At 43.2% G+C, this 24,374-nt stretch overlaps 1 long non-coding RNA gene across 1 annotated transcript; it reads right to left on the bottom strand.

The window, feature by feature from the left end:
• Positions 1–603: 603 nt before the first annotated feature.
• LOC146839534 (uncharacterized) lies at positions 604–23,769 on the bottom strand. The gene is made up of 3 exons (XR_014980685.1): positions 23,517–23,769; positions 4,169–5,580; positions 604–2,785 (listed from the first exon to the last, which is right to left on the bottom strand). It is a non-coding gene; the product is annotated as an uncharacterized LOC146839534 (long non-coding RNA).
• Positions 23,770–24,374: the final 605 nt, after the last annotated feature.

A 24,374-nucleotide genomic window follows, 5' to 3' on the forward strand; every position in this document is an offset into this window, starting at 1 on the left:
ACCTTCCATTTGCATTACCCACAGCATGAACGGTGGCAGCGGTACCCCACTTAGCGTACGCACCATTATACCTAAATTGTATGTTAGCAGTTGTTGTTGGGCCCAGCATAGTTTGCAGGCTGGGCCAAGTATTATTAGTTTAATGGGGAATGGGAACTCCTGGTCTGTAACTCTGGGAGCTGTACCCTTTACCATGTCTCATGCCCAGAGTCCATACCACCGTAGGTTCCTGCAACCTGTTGACCTGGAATGTGCAGGCCTTGGGGCGGTTCAGAAAAGATAACAGGTACATGCATACTTCCTTAGACGTCAGACTCACATAGTTTTCCTCCAGGAATCTCATCTCACTGGCCCAGAATCCCAGAAAACCCGCAGGAAGTGGCGTGGTCAGATGTTCTCCACTAATTACTCCGCATTTGCTAGAGGTGCGGCCATCTGGATTCGCAATGGGGTCCCTTTCACCAAAATAGAACGTCGTATAGACGATCAAGGGAGATATGTCTTATTGAAGGGTACCTTAGATGGCAGAGCTGTTGTTCTGGGGAGTATCTATGCCCCAAATGTCGACCAAGACAAATTCTTCCAACGATTGGGCTCGGCATTGGTTGGCTGGGATACTATCCAATGGATCCTGGGAGGGGACTGCAATGCGGTACTAGATATGACGCTAGACAGATCACACCCACCATTGCATGGCGTTACTGCCTGCAAGCTAGCAGATCTTTTAAACTCCTGGCTGGAGGGGTGGGGCCTGTTGGACGTGTGGAGACGTTTGCACCCTACACATAAGGAGTACTCATTTTACTCACCTGTCCATCAACTCCATACCAGTATAGATAGATTCATATGCTCCAATACCATAGTTGCACAGGCCCGCCAATCCACCTACTTAGCTAAAACTCTTTCTGATCACAATTCCTAACGAACTCACACTCCTTTGGGGTACTTTACCGACCCCAGTGCCCACCTGGAAATTGCAACCACAGCTGCTAGAAGATGGCCCGTTCTGGGCGATGCTCTCCACTACCATCACTAATTATGTTTCTGATAACTGGAACACAGTCTCCACAAACCTCATAGACTGGGATGCTCTTAAAGTGGTGGTGAGGGGGGCCGCGATCAGGCAGATAGTGGGAGCCAGGCATGAAACACACCAGAGTCTGATTAGAGTTGAAAACTTAATGTCCTCATTGGAGCAAGAGGCGGAGACAGATCCAAATAAACGGGAGGCCCTACAGAATGCTCGCATTAGTCATGCTGAAATTCTGGAAACGTTGCGATTGATAGACTATAGCGCCTTTGTACAGCGGAAACATACGGAGGCAGATAGGGCGGGGACATTATTAGCAAGCATAGTACGGGACAGACCTGAACCACCAACTATTACACATATTATTACCCCAACTGGAGGATCAGTCCGCACGCAACAAGACATAAATGAAGCTTTCTGCACACATCTTAGTAATCTTTATGCAGCCCCAACCCACAATGTAGATAACCCAATAGATGACTTCCTAAGAGACCTCACACTCCCCTCTCAGCCGACAGATGTACAGGACGAATTAGTAGGCCCCATAACTCAACAGGAAATAAGAATTGCTAACAAAGGCCTTAATCGCAACAAAGCACCCGGAATAGACGGGCTGCCCATAGAATTTTATCAAACCTATTCTGATACACTGGTCCCCAAATTAGAAGAAGTGTACAAGGCAGCACTGGCAGCCGGTCACTTGCCACAATCCACCATGCAGGCACTAGTTACGTCCATACTCAAGCCTGGCCGAGACAGCACGGATATCTCCAATTATAGGCCATTATCCCTATTAGCAACTGAATATAAAATCCTAAGTAAAGCACTCGCAAATCCTATACAACCATACTTGAACACGCTTATCCACAATGACCTATGCGGGTTCTTACCAAATCGCAGCATGTCCTTCAACATAAGACGGCTTCACTATGTAATGCAAGCTACCCCGGCGGAGTATCAGGACGCGGGCTGCTTAGCCCTGGATCTTCGCCAGGCTTTTGACTCCATTACTTGGGACTATATGTTTGCAGCCCTGCGCCGCTTCGGCTTCCCCAGATGCATTTCTCAAATGGGTGCAATTACTCTACACTTCCCCTACGGCTAGGGCCCGCACAGGGCAGCATATCTCCCGCGAGTACACGATTCACAGTGGTACACGAGAGGGGATGCCCTCTGTCTCCCCTCCTGTTTGTGCTGGAGCTAGAACCTCTGGCAATAGCTCTACGCTGATCCTCGGACCGGCTGGGAATCACTATTGATGGCACAGCCCAACTCACCTCCATATATGCCGACGATATCCTCTTATACCTCAGAGATTTACCGGCTGAGGCAGCGCCCCTCCCCATTCTCCTTTCCACTTTCGAAAGGATCTCAGGCCTTGCAATTAACCCGAGAAAGTCACATGCTTTTAAACTTCCGAGACGGACCTTGCCCAGAGGAGCTACCATTCGGCAGGTACACCTTCCCAGTAGCCCCCACTACATTTACATATCTTGGAATTCAGGTATACAGATCACAGGCAGATGAATTAGGTGGCAATCTTATGAAGGCCATTACGCTCTAGCGTAACCTTCTGGACTTCCTTACCTCTCTCAGTGATGGGCAACATCGAACAATTCCAAGATGGTATTGTTACCTCGGTTGCTGTACTTCTTTGTAAACTTACCCATAGTGCTCCTGCAAGCCATATTTCACACCTTGAATACTATATTAGTGGAGCTCATCTGGGGGGCTGGCCGCAGGGGGGTGAGTCTGCTGCAGCGTGGAGTACAAAATCCCTCCCTCCGTCACAGACCAAAGATCTCACAAACACACACAACCAATACATTCGCTGGTGGGGCCCATAACACCAACATTCACTCACCATCAATCTGTGTTTCTCGGGTGATGATTACTCCAAACGCTGACATGAAAGGAAATACCTCTTTACCCTAATGAGCAACAAATCCACGTAACCTTCTGATACTCATTAGGTCCTGAATTTCACCTTTGGTATTCCTCTCATAAATTGGGATGAATCAGTTAGTTGCTGGTTTAGGTTAATTTCTAATTCTCTATTTACCTTTGAATCAATACATTTTTGATGAATAAACAGCCCAACTAATTTTGTAATGAATCAATTCAATCTTTATCTAATTAATGCAAATTAAATCACTCGTTTATTCAAGCCGCCAATCATCATATTTACCTATTCTGGCTAATCGTCGTCCTCTAAGTCAAATCCAGTAATCTCACAAATCTATGCCCATCAAATTTAGTAATTTCAGTTCATCAGGAGATTGGGCATTAATTCAGTCCATCAAAGATTCAGGGAAACAGCTGTCCTGCAGCGTCACTGTCCTCTCCGTCAGCATAACGTCAGGAAAACGAGAAAGCCATACAACCTCTCTATTCTACCATAATTTATAGTAAAATCATTGACAAAATGTAACAAGTATTGGTTTCCAGCTCCTCTGATTGGACAATCGAAGATCGTCTGACAGGGTTCTCATGAACTAATGTCTCTTAGATCATCAGTCCTGCTGGTTCCGGTTTTAAGAGGCATCTTATTGTTCTTCTGAAAAGCTGGCTTGCTTCTCAGGGCGACCTGGGTGGGTACAGTCTGGTTAGGGTCACGACGAGGCCACTGTTGCTGGCGTTAGCGCAGGCGCACTTCACCCAAAACCTCGTGTAGCGTCGTCAGTCAAGTCAGGTACAGGAGGCAGCCATTTTGTGGCAGGCCCAAATGGTCAACTTAAGCAAAAGAAACACAAAACGCAATTAATACATAGAAATTACTGATAAAATGTTATTCCCTCGCTAATACCCATATGTGTGTATATTTATCTAGCAGAAAGCAACACTTAAGCGGTTTATACTTACTGAATAAAGCACAAATCACAATACATCACAAAAGCAAAATATATCATGCAATATTCTAATTGTCTATCATTAGTATGCGTACATAATTTAGTTTACGCATTAATTAAGTCATGCAAATGCAATCCCACGTGTATTTCAGTTATTAATAAGATTGGTTAATAATTTTCACTTCATTCCATTAGTTCGATAATAATTAATTAATTAATCTAATTAGTATAACATGCAAAAATGGGGAGGGTATACAAAATTTTGCATTACCCCCTCCAGCAAGTCTACAGAAGTTACAGTTAGAATCTCACCAGGGAGATTTGGGAGTCCCAGACTTTAAGGCCTACTACTACGCTATTCAACTCCACTGTCTGTCCTATTGGATGGCGGGGAGGGGCTTACAAGAAATCGGCTACACACCTAGGGACATAGATCGGGCAGGCTACATTCTCTGATTCTCCCTAAAGCTAAAATTCCTAGGGAGGGCCTCCCCACTACGAAGGATAGCACTCCAATGCTGGAAGAAGGCCATACAGTACACCTCAGCTATGACCCCTTACTCCTCTTACATCCCATTATTGGGTATCCCCACCCCCGAAGGCAGGCTCACAAAGACTAGAATACATGACTGGGCAGAGGCCGGGGTGGACGAAGTTGGGGCTTTCTTTGGGGACGGTAACCTCCTCAACCATGCCACCTTTATACAGGCCACAGGAGCACCCGATCGCCTATACCTGGTGCACACAACAGTATCCCACTATATTAGAAACACATGGGCACCTCAGTGCATGGAACCCCCACAACACGAACTAGTTATGGGGAATGGGAGCCACCTGGTCAAATGGCTGTACAAAGGCATTAGGATGCATGCAGCCCTTCCTCTTACGTCTCTTAGAACTAAATGGGAGGCGGATACAGGCGCAAGCCTGACTGACAAAGCCTGGGCGAACATGCTTGAACATCCAAAAAGGGTGTCCCGTAATGTTAGGCTGAAATTCATACAAACTATGGTGTTACATAGAGCCTACTTAACCCCACAGAGAATTCATCTACATGTTCCCGGAGGCACAACACAATTGCCCCCGATGTAAGGGAGACAAGGTAGATTTCATTCATATGTTATGGTCTTGTCCGCATATACAAGCTTTCTGGAATGGCATATGACATTCCCTAGAGAACTCCACACATGTTACAATTCAGGACAACGCCTTAGATTGCCTCATGGGTCTCCGTAAGCCACTAAAGCCTTAAAAGCACAACAGCTGTTTCTGGACCTCGCTCTTATACTTGCAGTGCGATCCCTCACTAAAAGATGGAAATCCCCTAGAAGCCCCTCGTTAGCCGATTAGCAGGAGTATGTGATACAAAGGGGAGGTGCAGAAATTGCGGCGCTTAGACGAGAAGAGGCAAGAGGGCTGCACAGACAACCTATCTCTATGGAGTAGGACATTATGATGGAGGAATTTAAGCGTCTAGATTTAGTACCCATGCGAAGCAATGAAACACAATAGCCTAATACCACACCCAAAGGGTAAAAGCTTGTACTGACACTGACACGAGCCATCGTCCATAGGTCACAGACAGCATAGGACTAATAGTAATACATGCATAACCCTGATAGACAATAACATAAACAGATAACCACAGAGCAGGAGGGGGGATGGGGGAGGCGGGTAAAGTTTGGGTAGCTCTGTATTAAACTGATGGAGCAGGTAAAGCAAAATTTTGTATACCTTCTCTATTTTGCATGAAAATACTAATTACAATAATCAATTTATATTTTAATTTGAATTAACTGTGTGCTGTGTTATAGTAACCAACAAAAATACATTTGGTAAACACACATTACACGCGGGACTCATTGCTATTTGCATGGCAGAATAACTCTAATAACTAATTGTGGTGCGCCTATTAACAGTAGTATGTGTGATGATAGAATATTGCATGATTTATGTTGCTTTGGTGACGTTTGCGTTCCTGTTGATGCCAAATGGTGAGTATTATTGCTTTAAATGTAGCTATAAGCTACGAAAATACTAATACATGAAGGGATTAGTGTGAGTTTAACATTAGAATCTTCATTTCCGCATATTAATTATTCTTTTGTGTTTGTTTTGCTTAAGTTGGCATTCGGGCCTACCAAACCATGACATTCAAAATGGAGTTCAGAAGTGGCCACCGTCTCGTGAGCGCGATGTCTACTGCGCAGACTCGGATGGCTCCGTAGGTCTCCCGGCATCCTCAATTCAAAGCACAGTGTTTCTGGTCAAGGATAGGAACATGGAGGGCTTCCAAACTTCAGTCAGTGAAACTTGTCCGGAGGAAACAATAGTCACACACAACCAGGAATCAACAATGTTGCATGAGTATGACTTAGACTGAGGAAGTGACCCAGCAAAATCTCTGAGAACCCAAGTTGATGGAAAAACAGGACAATATTGCAAATTTCACCAAATGGACCAATCGTATTCCTCATAGCCCAAGAAATGTTTCATGTTACCCAGAATTTATTATAAAAAGGGTAGTAGAATAGGGAGGAGTTACCACCCCCAGACCTTTACCCAAAGACGACGACAGACGAGCTACAGACTGACATGCTTGCACGATTTTTGGTCCTTTGGAGATCTTTGGGACTGTGTTGTGCTGAGCAAGGAACTTTCCCGGACTTTTGAGTCTTGGCCTGCTTTCTATTGGGACAATTGAGCAACAAATTTGATTTAGGCAGAGCCAATTGAATTAGAAAAGACCCCAATAGCAAGAATAGGTAAATATAAAATGTCATGCAATTTGTATTGATTGACTGAAATTCAAATTTGATTGACCGAAATGCTAATTATATGATTGCAAACAAAATTTTAGATAAACAAAATATTGATTAACAGAAATAATGAGTTTGTGGTTCTTCCAGTAGGTTACTAGAGGATTCTGAAGCTTTAATGTGTTTTAGCTGGTTCTAAATCACCATCAACCAGTCCAACTAATTGGTCCATTGACCAAGTGGTGGAGTGCCTTGATGTTAAGGTTACGATCCTATAGGTGTTGATGTAAATATGTATATTCTGTAATACATTTTTCTTCCTTATAGGTAATAAGGTACCCCCCCACATGTCCGGGGGATACATTGACCTCCTGTGCGCAGACTTGTGAGAGAAACGTATGAGTGTTGGTGTTATGGGCCCCACCAATTAATGCGTGTGTGAATGAGTTAGCGTGACGAGGGGTCTGCGACGCAGGGAGGTTATGTAAATTGACGCCAGTTCGCACTGGATCAGTTTTTCTGGTAGCAGAGTTATGGTTTTATTGCATTGGTTTGGTGATTATTGCTTATTATTTTTGATTTCATTATTATTGGTTATTGATTGCAGATGTTTGGATAAGTATTAATTTATGTATTAACAATCTATGTTGGGTTGCGTTACATTCTGTGTTGTTTTTGTAGACTTCTGGGATGTAGGAAGTCAGATGCCCTTTAGGTACATGGGGAAATCGTGTGGCAAGTGAAGTCGCACGGTGTATTGTCTTGTTGCCCTGTAGGTACACGGGGAAAACGTGTGACGATTGGAGTAGCACGACGCAATGGCTGGGTTCGAATTGGTAACATCATCGCGTGTTATCGGTAGGGACATTTCCTGTGTGAAAGTGGTGTATGGATAGCGAAGGCCACCTGTGAAATTTCGGTCTTAAGAACAGGAGTCAATTGTGAGCTCTCATTACGCTTATCACTGGAAAGGTAATAGGTCTCCCCTAAGCTTGTAAGAAGGGTAAAGTACAGGGAAGTGCTACTTTATCGACGAATGAAATAATTCTGTGGAAGGGCAGAGGTAAGCGCTGCTCTCGAGAAATACAGAATTCTTGTGTAAATGGACTACATTTTCCATTTGAATGTGTGTAAGTGAAATGGCATTCGGCTTTATTGTGAAACTCTGGCCTTAATTCTCAGGAGCAGTGTAGTCTCCACATGTGTTTTATCCCTAGAGAAACGGTTAGCTAATGCTTGTTAGAAGGGTAAGGTAGAGGGAAGTGCTACTTTATCGGCAAATTAAATAATTCTGTGGTAGGGCAGAGGTAAGCGCTGTTCTCGAGAAATACGGAATTCTTGTGAAAAAGGTCAAAACTATCTCTTTGGTTAGCGAAGCGGACAATGGTGATGTTTTTATGTTGTTACTAACAGATTTTGAGTGAAAGATAACGTAAGAAAATGTTGCCGATAAATTTTGTAAAGGAGGGGTCAGCAGAAGCAGGAGTAGCGAGAACAGCTGACGTCAGAAAGACCGCGCTGGGATTGGACAGCTGTAAAGTGACGTAGACGCACAGGATTGGTGCGTTAGTGTGCGTCGAGCTAGGAGTAGGAAAAGTAACAGGGTGACGAAGACGCTCCGGATTGGTGCGTTAGTGTAAGTCGCGCTGGGATTGGAGAGTTGAAAAAGTGACATAGATGCCTCGGATTGGTGCGTTAGTGTGAGTCACGCTGCGATTGGATAAGATCACAGAATAGTCATAGAAGAAATCTAGCGATACCGAATAAGGAAAATGATGTATTACGATCCACCAGAAAAAGAGAAAAAGTCCTGGTTTGGAAAGATTAAGAACTTATTTAAAAAGGATAAACCGATTGTGACTAGAGAGGGACAGTTGCTTCCTCTGACGAAATCGCCCGCATTCTTCATGGTTGCAAAATATGGGTATCATGCATGTATTTGGCTAGATAATTGGGCAAAGTATACAAAAGATGATGGAGTTTTAGCGTTTCCAGAAAATGGTTCATTTAATTTAGCGGTATTAAGAAACTTAAGAGAAAGGGTGATGAGACTAGAACCGAGACCTAGACCTACTCAGTTTGAAGCATTAACAGAATGGGAAGATGAGATGTATGAAAGAGAGCGACAGCGGAGTGGCGGAAGGTATAAATACATGTTAGGTAGACCATGTGGACAGGAGAATCATGATGACAGAATGAGGAGATAGTGAAGTGTGAATATGGCTGATGGGATATTCCCTGTGAGAAATGCTAAAGAGATTAGTGGTAGAAATTGTACAGAAAAAAGAAACAATACAGGGTCAGAAGGCTAGAAGTATGGTGTGAATGAGTTGGAGGACGATGTACTCGAGGACATGTTTTATAAAAATCCTCCCCCGTACCAACCAAACTCTATGTTGTTGACACCAAGTGCGCCAGTAAAAGTGGCACCACAAAATATAAAATTTGAGTCAACGCCACCTGAGGTAGGGAAAAATAATCCCTTTAGAGAATCATAAAATACACAGCCTGGTAGAATGACAAATGAAAACTCAGCTGAATTAGCCAGAACTACTCTGGAGTTAACTGAAAAAATTAGAAAATTGACTAAAAATATGGAAGCTGTAACTGTTCCTGTAACAATTGGACCAGTGATGCCTATTTTTGATAAGCAAAAGGATAGTGAACATTGTCTAACGATCCCTTACAACAGTAATAAGCAAGCCGAAACGGGAAAAAGATATTCAGGAGAAAATCCATGGGGAAAATTGGTAGGAACTACTGGATTAAGTACTCCTAAAAATTTGACGGTGAATCAGAGCCTAACAAATTAAGCACTAATGACGACAGAATCAGTGCCAGGATCGCCAAAGAGTTTAGAACAAGTGAGAAATGAAACAATTCCTGTAGGTCCCACTTCTGATGAATTAAGCGAATGGTTAAGGAGTTTCAGCAAAAAGATGCCGAACCTCGACCTTTAGATGTGGCAAAATTAAAAATACCTTTAGAAGAATTAATAGTAGGAACTATTCCCACAGAAAAGTTAAAAGCATATCAGGATGAAGAACTAATGTTTCTATGTAAAAGTATAACATGGAGAGCGAGAAATTTGCATGAAAAATTGGAAGAAGTGGCAAGTGAAATGGGTATCGATTTTGAGAAAATAAAGTAATTAGAGAAACCATACAGAGTAGACTTTGCTGAAAAAGACATTGAGAATTTGAATACTGTAGGAAGAATAACTCAAATTAAAGAGTTAATTGTTTTACTGAGAAAATGGGGCGATGTAGATAAATGGAGTACAGGTAGTTTCGGAAGCGAGACGATGCAACAGATAAAACGTTTGCAGCTTTCCCAGTAAGAGAAAAGGAGAAAGTGGTAACTGAGTGTCCCATGAGGGAGATTCCAGGAGGAGGCTATGTGCATGTCCCCTGGACTAGACAAGACATGTTATCATTTACAAATGACTTTCCCCGTTTACGCAAGAAACCGGTGGAGTGGTATAGGCAGGTAGACAGATTTGTCAAATTATCAAAAGTACTGTGGATTGACTTGAATAGTCTATTTGACATAATTGTGCCAGCAGATCTATGGGCAGAATGTAAAATTACAATAGGTGTGCCTACTCAGGAACACCCGAGAGATCCTAAAACAGGTGCACCTGATCCAGAAGTAATGAGAAAATATGAACAGGTAGTTACCTTTCTGAAAAATAAAGTACCTCCAAAAGAAACTGATTGGGTAAAAATGTATAGAACTCAACAAGAAGTAAAAGAATCTGTACATGCCTATTATGAGAGATTGTTATTGGCTTTTCAACAATACAATGGTGCTGAAAATTTGAGTGAGAAAGATTTAAGTCATTTTGCATATCGATTTGTGTATGGGTTGCGACCTGAAGTAAGTGAAATGATTAAACAGCATACTGTAGATTGGCAGAATAAAAAGATAGATGAAGTATTGAGGTATGCAAAATATTTTAGCGATGAGATTGAAGCCAAGCAATGTAAGTTAAAAGAAAAAGCCATGTGGGCCCAAGTAAAAGTGGCAGAAAGACAGGAAGCCCAATTGATTGAACAGGTAAATGGCATGAGCCATATGAAACAGAAACCCAATATTGGAAAGGGAAAAGGACAGATTAATATAGAAGAAGCCAAAAAGAAGTGGCCATGTCATAACTGCGGAAAGATAGGGCATTGGAAATCCGAGTGTAAATTACCCCCAAGTACTAATGGCGATAATGCATCATTGAATCCACAGGTGCAGAATGAGGTGAGTTGTCAACCACAGCGACAGCAGCAGGTTGTTGCCCAACAGTGTCAGGTGCCAAAACCGCCTTTTCCACAGAGTGTAAATCCTTAGAGATACAGTAATGAGACAGGATTGTACACCGAAGAACAGGTAACTAAGCTGCCGCACTCTAGTGCTGTTTCGCAGTATTGGCTGCAACGCGATGAGAGTGAGTCAGAAGAGAGTTATTGACGGTGCCGAGGAGAGGAAGAAGAGTGCGTACTTGGCACAACTCTGGAAGAAGACCAGACAGGGCCTTTTGTCGATGGAAAGATAAATGACGAAAACATTACTTTCCTAGTAGATACTGGTGCTACTTGTTCAACTGTTAGATCAGCTGATGTTCAAAACCTTCCTCTCTCGGATGAGACAATCCAAGTAGTTAGAGTATCCAACAGACAGATAAAAACGTATCTTACGGAGCCAATTAAGGTTAAAATAGGGAAATGTTCTGAGATGCACCGTTTTGTCGTGTGCAATACCAGCCCTGTAAATTTTTAGGACGGGACTTGTTGTGCAAGATGAACTGCACAATTTTCTGTACTCCTGATGGCATAGCCTTTGAGACTCCTGATGAGGATGTACTGTACAAAATTACTGTAGCTAATATGGAACCTGAGGTTACTGAGGCATTTGCTGTGTTTGACCCAGAGGAATTGCCTCAGGAATTGAAGAAAACAGTGAAAACGGAGGTATGGGATTTCACGGGAGAAGATGTGGGATTAATGAGAAATGTAGATCCCGTAAAAATTACTGTAAAGGAAGGAGTAAGTTACCCAAATATTCCACAGTATAAATTGACACCCGAGATAATTGCAGGAGTTACACCTATAATAGACAGAATGATTGAACAAGGTATTTTGAGAGAAATAATGAGTAGTCCAGGCAATTCGCCAATTATGAGTCTGAAAAAGCCTAACAGAACTTTCAGGATAGTGCAAGACCTGAGAAAGGTGAATAAAATTGTTGTATCATGTTGTCCCATTGTACCAAATCCTTCTGTGATTTTATATCAGATTCCTCATGATGCAGAATGGTACACAGTCATTGACTTATGTCATGCTTTCTTTTCCTTTCCATTGCACCCTGATAGCCAACAGATTTTTGCGTTCCGGTTTGGCGAACGTACTTTGGCATGGTGCCAAATCCCAGAGGGGTATACAGACAGTCCATCGATATTTAATCAGATTCTGAAGAAGTCCCTAGAAGATTTAAAAATGTCCGAAAGTTCGGTACTAGCCCAGTATATCGATGACCTATTGGTGGCATCGAGAACTCGAGAAGCCTGTGTAGTGGATACTGTTGCATTGCTGAATCATTTAGCAGATGGAGGATTTAAAGTATCCCCATCAAAGTTACAATTTTGTCTAAAAGTAGTACAGTATTTGGGCCATAACATCGAAAAAGGACTAAGAAAAGTGACTGCATATAGAATCAGGATAAACAAAGGAATGAGAGCCCCAGTGACTCAAAGGGAGGTGAGAATGTTTCTTGGAATGGTTGGATATTGTCAGTGGATTAGTAATTTCTCATGTATTGCAAAACCTCTGGTACAATTGACAAAGAGTGATGTAAAGGACCCCATTGAATTGAATAAAGAGGAGCTGAAGGCTTTTAAACAATTAAGAGATGGTTTGTGTGAAGCCCCAGCTCTTGGCATGCCTGATTATGAAAAAGAGTTTGAGCTCTATTGCAGCGAAAGAAATGGATGTGCGTTTCCGTAGTCGAGTCTGCTGCTGACTAGGGCCTGGGTAACTGTTTTCCTTGTATCTGTCGGGATCCATCTGTAGATCTTGCGGAGCATACGGAGGGTGTTGAAGCAGGTGGAGGAGACAGCGTTGACTTGTTTGGTCATGGTGAGTTTCGAGTCGAGGATGACTGCCAGGTTGCCCCAGCGATGCGGCCACCAGGAGTCGTCCCATGCTGAGGGGTTGGACCCAAGAATGAGGATCTCCGTCTTGTCTGTGTTCAGCTTAAGGCGGCTATCCTCCATCCAGTCGGCGACGGCCTTCATTCCCTGGTGGAGGTTGGATTTGGCGGTGAGGGGGTCCTTGGTGAGGGAGAGGATCAGTTGCGTGTCATCGGCATAGGAAATTATGTTGAGGTTGTGATGTCGGGCAATGCGTGTGAGAGGCGCCATGTAAACGTTGAACAGCGTCGGGCTGAGGGAGGATACCTGCGGGACGCCGCAGATGATCTCGGAGGCTTTGGATCAGAACGGGGGGAGGCGGACTCTCTGGGTTCTGCCGGAGAGGAAGGAGGAGGTCCAGTCCAGGGCCTTGTCTCGGATCGCAACGTCGTGGAGTTGTGTGCATAGTGTGCGATGGCAGACGGTGTCGAAGGAGGCGGAGAGGTCCAGAAGGATGAGGGCCGCCATCTCGCCGTTGTCCAGTAGGATCCTGATGTCGTCTGTGGCAGCGATGAGGCCGGTCTCAGTGCTGTGGTTGCTGCGGAATCCTGACTGGGAGGGGTCCAGGATGCTGTTGTCTTCGAGGTAGCGGGTGAGCTGGATGTTGACTATCTTCTTGATGACCTTAGCTGGGAACGGAAGCAGGGAGATGGGCCAGAAGTTTTTGAGTTCGCTCAGGTCTGCCGTGGGTTTCTTCAATAGGGCGTTGATCTCGGCATGTTTCCAGCTCTCAGGGAAGGTCGCGGTCTCGAAGGAGAGGTTGATGATGTTGCGTAGGTGGGGTGCGATGGAGCTGCCGGCTTTGTTGAAGATGTGGTGTGTAAAAGGGTCAGACGGCGAGCCGGAGTGGATTTTGCCCATGGTCTTGATTGTGTCTTCGATGCTCACGTTGGCCCAGGTTGTCAGAGGGTCGTGGTCGGTGGGGTGTGGTGGGTCCGGCGTGTTGGGGCCTGTTAGGGTCATCCGGGGGTTGAAGCTGTTGTGGATGTCGGCGATCTTGCGGTGGAAGAAGGTGGCGAGGGAGTCGCACAGGGCTTGCGACGGCGGGATGTCATTGGCGTTGGAGCTGGGGTTGGAGAGTTCCTTCACGACGTTGAAGAGCTCCTTGCTGTTGTGTGCATTGTTGTCCAGGTGGTCTTTGAAGGCGGTCCTCTTGGCAGTCCTGATGAGGTGGTGGTGGTTGCGGATGGCGTCTTTGTGGGCTGCGCGGCTGCCCAGCGACTTCTTGCTGTGCCATATGTTCTCCAACTTCCGGCAGGTGCGCTTTGATGCTAGGAGTTCCGGGGTGAACCAGTTGGCTCTCTTGCTGGTGTCTCTGGGGTTTTGTTTTTTCAGCGGGGCTATGGTGTTGGCGCAGTCGTCCATCCATCGTCTAAGGGTGGGCGCACCATCGTCGGGGTTGGAGGGATTGGTCGGTGGTGGAACAAGTAAATGGCACCATTAAAAATAGATTAGGAAAAATGTGTTTAGCCACAGGTTTGAAATGGCCTGATGTCTTGCCTCTAGTGCCCATGACTATTAGATCTATTCCTGATAGGAATACTGGATTGAGTCCCCATGAAATAGTAATGGGGAGGGCAATGAGACATGTTTTCATTCCTGTCAACAAACTATTGCCTATATCTGATGACTTGGTGTTGGATTATTGCAAGGGGTTGGCTGATTCCGTTCATTCTGTGTTTCATCAGGTTGGATCGGATGCAACCCCTCTTGAAAAGAAGCCAGCTCATGATCTAAGCCCAGGTGACTGGGTGAGAATTAAAGTGCATAGAAGAAGAAATTGTCTGGTCCCACGGTGGGGTAAACCGCGTCAGGTAATCTTAACTACGACGACAGCTGTGAAATGTGCTGGAGTGAAGAATTGGATTCAGGCTAATCATACCTTGCGAATTCCTAATCCAGCGAAAAACAGTGAAGAAGAATACTTTGAAGAATCTGATACCAGTTCCGAGCCAGATTCAGAAGAAACAAGAACAGGACCAACTCCTGAAAGGGGGAGTTAGAATCAAGTCCAGTTATAGCACCAGAGAATCAGCCATTAAGAAGGAGATTGCAGATTTCTGACACTAGCTCAGAGTCAGATACTGAACAAGTACAAGTACATGAAAGAGTAAACAAAACAAGCATTTGCAATGCAATCGGTCTCGCCTTTGGAACCTTATAAGTATTTAGCGATGCAGCACCTTAACGCACAAAACGTGACCACATCCCTGCACACAGAGCTGCGGTACACATATTACAAATTAAAAACAGGAAAACTGCTGATAAAGATCTCAAACGTTTTCTATTCATCAACCAGGTATTGTAGTACCTCCAGGAATGGTGCACTTCCTTACCTATGGAAATGAATGTTGTTCAAATAATTACGAGAAAATGAAAGTAGCGCTTCACTGGTAAAGTGGCGCTCTGGCAAAGTTTGTAAAGTGGTGCTAATGTGTGTGATTGTGAATAAATCTAATTTGGCCACTTCGCGACCACTCTGCCTTGGTATATTTAGTTTTTTTTTTGTTGATATTTTGATCCTTTATTCACCCTCGTCCCGAGGCTGCACTTAGGAATGTATAAATGACACTATTGAGCACAATCCTTCATTAAACAATGCATTGATTACTTCATTTTGACATGGACAACAGAGCAGCCACTAAACACTGAGGTTAACTTGCCCTGAATAAGAATCAATGCTGCTGCAATATTTTACAAATCAACCGAAACACAACAAAAGAATCTGACCGTGTGGTTTTTTGGGAGGCTGCTTCTCTCCACACAATCTTTGATCATGTTCTCCACGGAGTAAATTACATTTTTTAAGTAATGGGAGTTCATAGAGAATCAGGCAACAAAGACACAATATAACCCTGGAGAGATGTTGCTCCAGTGTAACGTGGAGAAAACTCTGAATGGCACTGTCTCACGAATGAAATGCTGTGAATGAGCAGCAAGATCGCAAAATGGGAAATACCTGCAACAACTTTGACTCCTCCATCGAGGGACACTGGATTGAGGCCTCAGCCAAATTCACTTTATCAAATCCCAACATTACAGACCACTTACTTGTATTAAAGAACTCTCGAAAACAGCTTGGTTAGTTGCACAATAGCAATTTACTGGTGTATTGAAAACATTGGGGTTAATGATATTGTTTAATGCACTGCTGAATGTAGAACAAACAGAGACACTAAGGGGCATATTATCAAGGGCCGGCGATAAATATCGCAAAGCGCGCTTAGCGCTTGCATATTTATCGCTTGCCATCTCTGGAATTAATCACCCGGTTAGCACGTTACCAACAACGCCCATCGCCGAGGCGATAAAAATTTCAGAGATAGTGGGGATATCGCCGTTTTCCATAGTGGAAAACGGCGATATCCTAGATGATGGGGCTTGTGGTCTTAGCCACACAATCCACCCCCCATGTTAGGTATGCCTTAGTCAGGAATTTAACAGACGTTAAATTCCTGCGTTAAGGCATACTTAACGTCATTTTAAATATCGCTAACCCTCGTTGTCAATATAACGAAGCTGGGTTAGCGATATTCTCCCAAGGGAGTCTTGTCAGGCACGCCTCCTTTGCATCTCATTAGCAATGCAATGGGAGGCGTGCTGACAAGGGGCGTTATTGCAAGGAAACACGCGCTAGCATGTCCTTGTTGATAATGCGATATTATCATCACCGCTTTTCGCCCGAAAACTGGCTCTAAAGCGGCGATAATATCCCCACCCCTTGTCGATATGCCCCTAAAAGCTTACCTTTATGTAGGTGTGCTTTTCATCATGCAGAGCCTCTGAGAGTAAAACCTCTGTCAGGGACAATCAGGAAAAACGTTTATCTTGAAGCGAGAGGCTGTGTTGCCGAACACTAATGGGGCTAGCTTTATGGAAAAGGAATTTTGTAAACATATTGACCTCAGCAGCGGTTTAAACAGAAAAAAAAGGAGTGTCCACAGCGAGACCGTTACAGTTTATATTTTAATTAGATCCACTCGTGTAGAAAGCGATGGAAAACTTTTTTTTGCCACTTTGCTAGGAAAACATTGGCATGGAGCACGAAAGGAGCAAAGAAGCGCAGGTCTCACATGACTTGCCACAGTTTTAAGCTGCACGCAGTTCAATGTGCAATTTCTATACATTGCATCCAACCATCCCGTTTTTGAGCGAACGGGAACATCAAAGAGTGACCATTTGCAGCAGTTTGCCTTTACGCCAAGCTAAAAAGATGTTTCCTGTCCTGGTTTTCCATTTAAGGAATTAGCGCATTGTGGGAGTTGTAGTCTTGCGCGAGTTTACTTACTCCTGTGGGGTCCCACATACAACTGACAACAAGGATTATTTTTTTTAAGGGAATACCGGGATTGAAATAAGTGGGGCATGGGTGGGCGATGTGTATATACTCATACCGCATAGTATTCAGCGTGTAACTCTGATGCAATAGATTAATAGCCTGAAGCATTGGGGTTATGCAGGAAGAGCAGCTCGGATAAAAGCATAAGCAACAACTTACACACACACACACAGGCCGTTTTTACCCTGGAAGTCAAGAAAGCTTTCCCTCATCCAACCGCAAGGGAAAGAGGGTGAGACAGCTTGTGGGGGGGTGCGAGAGAGTTTAAGAGACAGCAGAGCAGGTACAAGGAATGAAGCAAAAGCAGGGGAGGGAGAAAGATACATGTAACTGTTAAATATGTAAATGTCGCAGTAGGTGCTTTAGTTTACATTTGTATTATTCCATAATTCCATCATATTTCCCAGTATTCAAAAAACATTAAGTCATGCGTTGCTAAATGTATGCGATAGGCTTTATATATTTGAAATGTAGGCCGCCTACGATCGTATATGTTGTGGAACAATATCTTCAAAAAACTTTGAGTTTCAACTTGCAACTATGTTGGTCACGAATTTCAAAATTACTAAATTTCACATCATATTTTCCCTTTCTCGAAGCTCTCAAGTTTCCTAGGAACACTTGTGTGTAGCGTATCCAGTTCAGTTTGTTTTTTCGATGCATTCTGTGATTGTAGAGCTGATGTGAGATCAGTCCTACAGGTCACATAACGCACAGAAAAAGCCTGGGTTCGACAACGCATCTGTAAACTTGAGCACTATGAATTTTAAGCAAGTGGAGCTATCCAGTTGTTCGCGATACCACTGAAAGCTCAAAACATAGTAAATATAACAATAAACAGGGTTCAGGGGGCCCTTAAACCTCTGGGCTCCAGTGCCATTGCACCTGCCGCACCATTGATAGCGAAGCAATTAGTGTGCTTTCCCGTAAAACTATCTACCTTACGTTGTTTATCACCAGTGGCATACCCAGTGTGAACTTGCATAAAAATAAAACCCATGTTATTAGCAGACTCCAGTAAGAATAATATCACGCTTTACGCCCCTGTCATGGAACGAAGTAGAGCGATTATTAGAGATAAATTATTTAAACACAACATTTCGCAGATAAAGGCATCTTTATTTCTAAGTTACAAACACAATTCATTCAAGTTTACATTTTACCTGTAAGTGCCTTTGATTCTTCAGAGTCGGGTCTCCGTTTTACTCGATTGTGGCATAGCAGCGTAAATGAAACTGAATCGAGCAAGAGGCGGGGCACTCGGAGGGCCAGTAACTGAAATCTCGGGCTTGCAATTAACCTTTAGATCGCATTAAGTCTGCTTGTTTATGCACCGAGTTGAGCATGAGAACCTATGTATGCACCCAGGGATCTGTTAACAAAGGAATAACTAACAAGCACTTGCAGTGCCATAGGAGTAGACCTACTTTCCTCCTGCCCTCGGCGCTGCTGAAGAGGCTGCAGCTGTGAGTGTTCAAACGCAGCGCGCTTTTCTTCCGGCTCTGCTGTGTAGCTGCCTGGATCCTGTGAAACACCTTCCTCTTCATGCGCAGGAGCGTCTGTATAGCGGCTGCTGGACGACGCATGCGTAACACAGCCCTCTGGACAGGTCAGGCAAAATAAAGTGCGAGACTCAGCCAGCCAATCCCAGGAGGAAACAAGCATTTATAAATGCAATAGGACTCGTACTACGAGAGACCTATTGCATTATAAACAAACGTGTGGGCGTCCAAGAAGGCATAAACGGGAGTGGGGGGTCGGAGTGGTGGTGGTGGGCAGAGAAGTTATGGACTGCTGGAGGGAAGGGGGGGCAGAGGAACAAAAGAGTTTGTGAAGTAAAGGGGCTGATAGCCGTGGAAGGAGAAAAATGACAATATGGCCGTCAGGAGGAGGGACAAACAAGGCGAAAACAAATCAGAATGCAGCATTTCTGATTTAAGCCAATGAAAAACATGGACTGAAAGTGGGCAGAGCTTCCCCCACTATACTGTATACTGCATGTCTCGCAAAGCGAACAGCGCGTTGCGCTGCAACGCTATGCGAGACCTAAACAGTGAAGAGACTGTCAAAGAAATTCTTGATAAAGAAGCTCCACATGTAAAAACGAGAGAAATTCCACCTCTAATCACAGAGGTAGATGGTGAGGTACAAGATACAGAGGGAGAGGGAAAGATTGTTGCGGAAGACCCCCGAGGAGGTGTAGTGAAACAACAAATCCAGGTAGAAGAAGGGACAGTTAGTCAGCAGGAAGATTGTGTGGAAGAAACACGAGGAGGGACAGAATTAGATAAGAAAAAGGAAGTTGCGGAAAGAAAAACTACTGAAAGTAAGAGTCAAGGTGGAACTGAATCTGAGGACAGTGACGAAGAAGTACAGGAAGGTCGAGTTCTGAGAAAAAGAGCACGGAGAACTGAGAGAAGTGAAAAAGGAAATAAGTTCAAAAGGCCAGCAAAGGAGGAAGTTTGGCCAAACAAGATAAAGAGATTAAGATACCAATTGACAAGAGTAAAGTCATCTATAGCTGAACAAGTGAATGAGGTGTCTAGCCAAGGGAAATCAAAAGACATTGAACAGACACCGTCAGAGAAAGGAAAACGGACTAAGAAACCCAGCCAGAAGTATAAGTCGCCAGAATGGTCATATGTGGCACTTCCTGAAGTACAAGAGGAAGCAGACAGCCAAGGGGTGACTATACCAGAAGTGGTTGAGAAAGACGAAGAATCGGAAATCCTGAGAGTTATCTTGTCCGACATCGGGGAAGAGACGAATGTTCAGGACATTCTGAACCAAGACTGTGAGAGTAAAGTGAAAGACCATCAAATGCCAAATTCAGGAAACCAAGGTGTTCCCAAAGGAGAAATTTGGAAAAATTACCGAATAAAAAGACATAACCGAAAAGAACCAAGTAGGTGCTTAGAGCCTTGGGTTTAGACAAAACTAGTTGTGTGTAGATGAGGCTAAGTCGAAAGACACTGATCATTTTCCGAAATGGAAAACACAGAAAGTAGAAAATCTACATGTGTGTTCCTTCGAAGATGGTGCAAGGTGTGCTGCTGTTGTACAGGATTACTAATGCTTCTGTGGAGATGCGTTAGCTTTAATAGTTTCATTTAAAGTAACATTTGAAACGATAGAAGGTCATAGTGAGAATAAGTCTGATGTAGAAAAGATTCATGATATTCATCCGACTAAAGCAATAGGTAGAACTTACTCACATAAAGATAGGTCCATAACTGATTTTTCTAACAATGTTTTCTCAAAGTTGTTGTATGAATATGTAAAAACCATGGATGTGAGAGACTGCTATGTCTGCATGCAGTTACCTACATCAGTGTCTGAGGGAGTAACGTACCATCACCTTCCAGTGACATATGGAATAACATGTAGTGTATTAGCAAGCTTGTTTTATGAAACAGGGTAACTAGAATATTATTTTTCTGATGTAGATAACATTTTTTCACAAGTACCAGTAGTTCCTGAATTGAATAGGGTAAAACCTGGTAAAGTTTTAGGTGAATTTTTCCTAGAAACTAGAGAATTAACTTTAGAATCAGTATTTAGAAATAATCTCACTTGTAGTATGAAGAGAGAAGAAAAGACTTATCTAGATATGGTAGAAGAAAGGAGAATCAAAATGCAAAAGAAGATACATGAGGGAAAGGAAGAAAAGACAGTCTAGGACGTTGAAAGAGAAAAACATTTGAAGGGAGAACTAGTCCAGCTATGGCTTTAGATTGGCCTCAGAAAGGAAAATTGTGTATTAGAAGAAATCAAACTGTGTATGATAACTATTTCATAGGTGCGAGTGATTGCCATGATACTTATAGAATCATGGGTGGATGGGGATTTAAAGGAGGAAATGATCCGGTTTTCCCTGGATTATATTTTATCTGCGGGAACAAAGCTTATTATCGATTACCGGACCATTGGTATGGCACATGTTATCTAGGCCTGGTCTTCCCAAAGATATTTCATGTGGGAAGGGTTAAAGATGGTGCGCATGAGTTAGGTAGACAACTAACACGTAGAAGGAGGGAGAGTTGGTCAGAAATTGTAGGGGATATTTTTGGAGCACTGATACCAGCAGTTGGAATATCTCTAAATGCACACAAAATTAGAAAATTGTCTACAGTAGTGGATCGCTTATCGGCAAGCACTGCTGGAGGGTTCTTACTGGTGAATACCGAAATGGTTGCCATGAGAGCAACGGTGATGCAAAATCAACTTGCCCTTGATAATATTTTGGCCAAAGAGAGTGGAGTCTGTGGAATGCAGAAGCTACAACATTGTTGTACTTATATTCCTGACGAAAGTCAAGATTTAAAAACATACATTAAGAATATAACTGATTTGCACGAGGAGATTGTTCCATTGGAGGTTGAAAGTGTTTGGGAAAAGATTGGAAAAGGGTTTTCTACTATTAAAAACTTTTTACTAAGATTAGGTAGTACCTTTATTGGTAAGATTCTAATTCCAGTAATTTGTGTGATATTTTTAGTATTAATTTTGAGACTAGGATGTTTATGTAGCAAAAGAAGAAAATTACTAAATCATAACAAAAGAGAAGCTGCTAAGAAAAGAAAGAAAAAAAGAAGGGAAAGAGAAATGGAAGATATAGAATTAGAAGAATGGAAAGAGAATGTGTATAAAAAGACAAGAGAGGATGAAACAGGGGAAACAATAATGTGACCTAACAAAACTTAAGAGAACTGAATTCATTTCTATTATAAATGTTATCAAAATTTAAGGGAATTTGTGGCGATATTAAAAATCACCAAAGGGGGGATTGATGGAGCAGGTAAAGCAAAATTTGGTATACCTTCCCTATATTGCATGAAAATACTAATTACAATAATCAATTTATATTTTAATTTGAATTAACTGTGTGCTGTGTTATAGTAACCAACAAAAATACATTTGGTAAACACACATTACACGCGGGACTCATTGCTATTTGCATGGCAGAATAACTCTAATAACTAATTGTGGTGCGCCTATTAACAGTAGTATGTGTGATGATAGAATATTGCATGATTTATGTTGCTTTGGTGACGCTTGCGTTCCTGTTGATGCCAAATGGTGAGTATTATTGCTTTAAATGTCGCTATAAGCTAGGAAAATTCTAATACATAAAGGGATTAGTGAGGGTTTAACATTAGAATATTAATTTCCGCATATTAATTATTCTTTTGTGTTTGTTTTGCTTAAGTTGGCATTCGGGCCTACCAAGCCATGACATTCAAAATGGAGTTCAGAAGTGGCCACCGTCTCGTGAGCGCGATGTCTACTGCGCAGACTCGGATGGCTCCGTAGGTCTCCCGGCATCCTCAATTCAAAGCACAGTGTTTCTGGTCAAGGATAGGAACATGGAGGGCTTCCAAACTTCAGTTAGTGAAACTTGTCCGGAGGAAACAATAGTCACACACAACCAGGAATCAACAATGTTGCATGAGTATGACTTAGACTGAGGAAGTGACCCAGCAAAATCTCTGAGAACCCAAGTTGATGGAAAAACAGGACAATATTGCAAATTTCACCAAATGGACCAATCGTATTCCTCATAGCCCAAGAAATGTTTCATGTTACCCAGAATTTATTATAAAAAGGGTAGTAGAATAGGGAGGAGTTACCACCCCCGGACCTTTACCCACAGACAACGACAGACGAGCTACAGACTGACATGCTGGCACGATTTTTGGTCCTTTTGAGATCTTTGGGACTGTGTCGTGCTGAGCAAGGAACTTTCCCGGACTTTTGAGTCTTGGTCTGCTTTCTATTGGGACAATTGAGCAACGAATTTGATTTAGGCAGAGCCAATTGAATTAGAAAAGACCCCAATAGCAAGAATAGGTCAATATAAAATGTCATGCAATTTGTATTGATTGACTGAAATTCAAATTTGATTGACCGAAATGCTAATTATATGATTGCAAACAAAATTTTAGATAAACAAAATATTGATTAACAGAAATAATGAGTTTGTGGTTCTTCCAGTAGGTGACTAGAGGATTCTGAAGCTTTAATGTGTTTTTAGCTGGTTCTAAATCACCATCAACCAGTCCAACTAATTGGTCCATTGACCAAGTGGTGGAGTGCCTTGATGTTAAGGTTACGATCCTATAGGTGTTGATGTAAATATGTATATTCTGTAATACATTTTTCTTCCTTATAGGTAATAAGGTACCCCCCCACATGTTCGGGGGATACATTGACCTCCTGTGCGCAGACTTGTGAGAGAAACGTATGAGTGTTGGTGTTATGGGCCCCACCAATTAATGCGTGTGTGAATGAGTTAGCGTGACGAGGGGTCTGCGACGCAGGGAGGTTATGTAAGTGTACCCCGTTCGCGCTGGATCAAAACCTTGTTTGAACACCAACAGGTATCCTACTACTGATGTTGGGAATGTCAAAAATGTCTGTGAATGGGTTCCTACTGTTATTAAAGGCGAGATTATACAACCTGTCTGTATACACTCAACAGTCCTCTCATATCGCAATGTACGGTCTGCATATGCATGAAAACAAACAAAAGGAAAAATGACCGTATGTATACCTATTGACAATGTATGATGCTACTAATGTCTTTAATAAAGTGTGTTAAAAAAAAAGAAGAATCTACACATCACTGACAAAAGTAAGCGTGGAAAGAAACCTGAATTTTCTTTTACTTTCCACCAGCAAGAGTACAAACCGGGAGATCCTCTCCCCTACCGTGACTCACACATTTAAAAAAAGACTTTTAAAGGCAGACGTTTACTTTTCATCTGTACTTGAACAGCGCTTTGGTTACTCCCTCTGATTTCTGTACTCTCTGGTCCATATTTCTCTGCTCTTGTTACTCACTTAATGAGTAGAGCCTGCACCTCCAAATACTGGCCTCTCAGCCACTACACTACACCTAGGACCGTCGCTTGCCTTAACCCCTCTCCCTCCTGCGCAGGTTCGCACAAGGGTTTGCCTCGCCGAATGTTTCTTGCAGGTTCCGCGCCCCCACCAAGGGAGCAGAGCCCCTCAACACAAGGATGGGGAGAGGGAATGTACCCAGGAGCAACGGTGATCTCCTCTAAGTGTTCGGATCATGACCAGCAGGGGTCACCCACGAATAAACAAGACATCCTCTGGACGCAGCGTCTCCGGGGGACACATCACCATCAACAGATCCGGCCGGGGACGGGGACTCCCTTTGATGGTATCTTCATCATCCTCATCCCGGGCGCGC

The sequence above is a fragment of the Triturus cristatus genome, chromosome 4_1, assembly GCF_964204655.1.
Source record: "Triturus cristatus chromosome 4_1, aTriCri1.1, whole genome shotgun sequence".
In the NCBI taxonomy this organism is placed as follows: domain Eukaryota; kingdom Metazoa; phylum Chordata; class Amphibia; order Caudata; family Salamandridae; genus Triturus; species Triturus cristatus.